Below are 5,095 nucleotides of genomic sequence, written 5' to 3'. Positions count from 1 at the left end.
CCTCCCCCCCAGCCCCCCGCAAAGTTTCAAGAGGTTTTTTGCCATTGACTTCAATGGCCCCATTGGTTATAATGGACCCGAATTTTTCGGGTTTTCCGAAAATTTTCGGATATCTATGGTTTACCGGTATAGAAATTCGGGTTTTTTCGGGTTTCCCGAAAAAATTCGGGTTCAATAAACCCGAATCCGAATTTTACCGATTTTTTTTTTTTGCACACCCCTAGTGCCGTTGGGGCAGCTGCCGTTAAAGCAACATTTTTTAAAGAATCTGCACAGCCGGAAGCCCTCCTGGGGCTCGTTGGGGCAGCTGCCGTTAAAGCAACATTTTTTAAAGAATCTGCACAGCCGAAAGCCCCACCCTGCTTTCTAAAAACATTGGGGGGGGCACCAGGAACAGGCGCCCACGGACACCCCGCCGGGGCCCTCTGAAGTGGGCAACTGACAAAGGTAACTGGGCACGCCGTGCTTTTCACACCTATTGCCGGACTGGAAAACCTGGGTTGGAGTTCCGTAAACGGTAGAAGAGTCACTCCGATTATTCATTAACTTCCTGTAACCAAGCGGCATTAACCTGGTACCCTGAAACAGGGTTCTGCTATAACCTGACACAGGATAGCCTAACAGGAGCTGAACTCCTGGCTCTGCGAACAGACGGCACCGAACGAACTAGTGGCGAAGGACACCACTTGCTTCTTCAGCCGGACCTCTCGACAGAGCTCCTGCGGAGCATTTACTGCCAATCTACTCCGCCTGTCAAGCTGGAAGAAGTGTTTCGTCTGACACCTCTAACGGTGGCGGTGAAAAGGAAGCCCGTCCAGTGCAGCGGCCCCGCCCAAACATTCCCGATCAGAGTCCAGCGCCGGCCTGCCAACACTGCAGAAGCCGGCAAGCCCAAAGCTGGGAAGGAGCCCAGGGGCGTGGCTAAAAGGAGGCAAGGAGGAGCAGGCCGATGCCCGGTTATTTCCACTGCCTTTGGCTGCTGGACTCGGACTTCCGTCTTGCCTCCAGGCAGGGCCTAAGCAGAAGGCCTAGAGATCAGGCAAGAGGGGAGAAGATAAAAACTCTTAAGTATTTGAAGGGCTGTCACTTAGAGGAGGGCAGGGAGCAATGCTCCCTCTAAGCGGCGGAGTCTTGTGAGCAAAAATTCTGTTTTGTGAGCTACTGGCCTTAAAGGTGTGAGCGAGCGATTTGGCTGCTGCATAAATTAGTTTGCTCTGGAGCCGTCCTTCCTGAGCTCAGACAAAAAAGTGTGAGCCGGAGGCTAAGAAAACGTGAGCTAGCTCACACTAACGCAGCTTAGAGGAAACACTTTTTGTTCTTGTTCAGTCGCAGTCGAGTCCGACTCTTCGCAACCCCCATGGACCACATCACGCCAGGCCCTCCAGTCTTCCGCCGTCCTCCGGAGTTTGCTTAATTTCATGTTTGTTGCCTCGATAACGCTGTCTAACCATCTCATCCTTTGCCGTCCCCGTCTTCTTTGACCTTCAGTCTTTCCCAGCATCGGGGTCTTCTCTAGTGGGTGCTCTTTTCTCATTGGGTGGCCAAAGTATTTGAACTAAAGAGGGAACACTGGCAGGGAGCTGTTCATGTTGGCAGCAGAAGATAGGACTCGCAAGAGTGTGTTTAAATAAAGGGCGGGAAGGTACTCACTGGATCTTAGGAAACACTTTTTGACAGTCCTCAAGAGTTGTGCAACAGTGGAATTGGCTGCCCCGTGGAGGTGGAGAGCTCCCCCTACCTGGCTGTCTTTAAGCAGTGGCTGGACAAACCCTTGTCAGGGGTGCTCTAGGCTGATCCTGCATTGAGCAGGGGGCTGGACTAGATGGCCTCTATGGTCCCCTCCCAACTCCAGGTTGTACGCACAACCAGCTATGTATGATTCCAGGTTGTATGCACAACCTATCTGTGTGCACCGCAGGAAGGCAAGCATCTCTTGAACTTTCCTTTCCTAGGGCCCTAAATTTTTCTAAGTGGCTGCCCTGGCCGCTCACCCAAAGCCCGGTCCCTTCCAAACACTGAAGGCAAAAACACCACAAGCGACAATCGGTTCGGTTTGCACTTCTGATGAGGAAGTCCTTGGAATAAACGTGACACTGACGCATCTCTGGGTCTCCACCAAAGTGGAATTGCTTCTAAGCAACTAGGTATTCTTCACTCCCTCCTCTTGTTAGGTTTCCCAACTAACGTGTGTGAAAATACAAGAATTCAACGCAGTGGTCCTGCAGTTCCATTGGTGGATACAGGGCAAGCAAGTTCCTGCCCACACTTGGCTCAGGAACGTGAAAATCTAGATTTCTTTAAAGGTAAAGGTTCCCTTGCTCGAAAGCCAGTCAAATCCGACTCTAGGGTTGCGGTGCTCATCTCCGTTTCCAAGCCGAAGAGCCAGTGCTGTCCGAAGACTTTTCCCATAGTCAAATGGTCGGCATGACTGAACACCGAGGCGCATGGAACGCTGTTCCCTTCCCACCAAAGTGGTACCTATTTATCTACTTGCAATTTCTTGCTTTCGAACTGCTAGGCTGGCAGGAGCTGGAACTAGAGACGGGAGCTCACTCCGTCATGCGGCACCCGGGTCTCGAACGGCTGAACTACTGACCTTCCACAGCCTGCAGTTCAGCGTCTTAACCACTTGAGCCACCACAGCTCTTTAGGGATTTCTTTTCTCCTACAAAATCCTGGTTCGACCCTGGCCCCTAAGTTACATTCCACACTACACGCAAGTTCACGCCTGTAATTATCTCAGGGTATTTTCTTGTTTCCACATTACATTGCGGTCTCCCCCGTTTCGCCCCACACTTGTCCTGGGATAAACGGATGCTGTTATAACCAGGGATAAGTGCAAGGTAGTTGTGTCGCGAGTTGAACTCTGATAAAACCAGGGATGAGATCCAAGTGCGCAAAGGACCCAGGACAGACACGTGGCAGGCTGCCCAAAGCAACCAAACCAGCTAACAGAGGCCCACCAGATTTGTGTCGCGAGTCTTCAGGCTCCTGGGCACGACTTGGACCCTAAAATCTCTCTGCCCCAACACAGAACGGCTGGAATCACGCAGGGATCAGGGCAGCCACCCACATATAATCCCATAGTGGTATATCTACTTCTGTGCGCTGGGATTCTGCACACTACAAAAGCGCATTCAGAGGACATGTGTATTCAAGTTGTGCCAGCTTATATCCTCCCAGCATTTATTGTGGTGCTGGAGAAGATTCTTGAGAGTCCCTTGGACTGCAAGGAGACAGAATCAGTCAATCCTAAAAGAAATCAACCCTTGACTGCCAACCCTGGAAGGCCAGAGACTGAAGCTCAAAGACTTTGGCCACCAAATGAGAAGGGAGCCCTCACTGGAGAAGACCCTGATGCTGTTGGGAAAGTCTGAAGGTAGAAGAAGAAGAGGACGGCAAGGGATGAGATGGTCAGACAGCGTTATCAATGCAACGAACGTGAAGTTGAGCAAACTCCAGAGGATGACGGAGGAAAGGAGGGCCTGGCATGATGTGGTCCTTGGGGTTGTGAAGAGTCAGACTCAACTGTGCGACTGAACACCAACAACAACAACATAAGAACATAAGAGAACATAAGAGATGCCAATGTTGGATCAGGCCAAAGGCCCATCCAGTCCAACACTCTGTGTCACACAGTGGCCAGAAATACCAGGCACCATCAGGAGGTCCAGATGTGGGGCCGGGACACTAGAAGCCCTCCCACTGTTGACCCCCCAAAGCACCAAGAAGACAGACCATCTCTTGCCCCAGATGGAGAGTCCCTATCTATACCTTGTGGCTAATAGCCACTGATGGACCTCTGCTCCATATGCTTATCTAATTCCCTTTTGAAGCCCTCCATGCTTCAAAACAACATATCCTCCCCAACTGTTCAGGTACCTCACTACCTCCCACTGGTGAGGAATTCTAAGCAGAAAACTGTGGCGTCAGAATACTGAAAAGACTGCAGTTGGGAGACGACAGCAAACAGCCCAAAAAAAGAGGTGAAATAAAGCATGCAGATTTCCCCCGATCCCGTCTCCCAAGGAAGGCAGTTCATGCTCTCGTCAGCTTGAAGGATTTGGGTGCCGGTGGGGACATTGCAGCCTGGGTAAAAGCTTCACGGATGAAGTAAAGCTTAGTCCCAGCGATCGTATCACGAAGCGTCATTTAGATGGCGGAGATCATAAGAACATGAGAGACACCAATGTTGGATCAGGCCAAAGGCCCATCCAGTCCAACACTCTGTGTCACACAGGAGCCAGAAATACCAGGGGCCATCAGGAGGTCCAGCAGTGGGGCCAGGACATTAGAAGCCCTCCCACTGTTGACCCCCCCCAAGCACCAAGAAGACAGAGCGTCACTTGCCCCAGAGCCCCTATCTATACCTTGTGGCTAATAGCCACTGATGGACCTCTGCTCCATATGCTTGAAGCTGTCCATGCTTGTAGCCGCCACTTCATGTGGCAGTGAATTCCATGTGTTAATCACTCTTTGGGTGAAGAAGTACTTCGGGTTTGATTCCCCACTCCTCCACTTGCACCTGCTGATGTGACCTTGGGTCAGTCGCAAGCTCTGGCACAGCTGTCCTTGAAAAAGAGCAGTTTGTGTCAGAGTTCTCTCAGCCCCACCCACCTCACAGGGTGTCTGTTGTGGGGAGGGGAAGGGAAAGGAGTTTGTAAGCCACTCTGAGACTCCAAGTAAAGGGCGGGGTATAAATCCAATCTCTTCTCTTCTTCTTTCCTCAAAGGGAAAGTGTTCCAACCATTTTATCATTTGAGTAGCCCTTTTCTGCACTTTTTCCAAAGCTATAATATCCTTTTTAAGGTGTGGTGACCAGAACTGCACACAGTATTCCAAATGAGGTCGCACCACTGATTTATATAGTGGCATTATGATACTGGCTGATCTGTTTTCAGTATCCTTCCTAATCATCCCCAGCATAGCATCGGCCTTCTTTATTGCAGTCACACACTGTCTCGACATTTTCAGTGAGTTATCTACTACAACTTCAAGATCTCTCTCTTGATCAGTCTCTGCCAGTTCAGACCCCATCAATGTGTATTTATATTTAGGATTTTTGGCTCCAATGTGCATCACCTTGCACTTGGCC

Source organism: Gekko japonicus, unplaced genomic scaffold (assembly GCF_001447785.1).
Source record: "Gekko japonicus isolate JY-2015 unplaced genomic scaffold, Gekko_japonicus_V1.1 scaffold696, whole genome shotgun sequence".
NCBI lineage: Eukaryota > Metazoa > Chordata > Lepidosauria > Squamata > Gekkonidae > Gekko > Gekko japonicus.
This window is presented reverse-complemented; position numbering follows the sequence as displayed.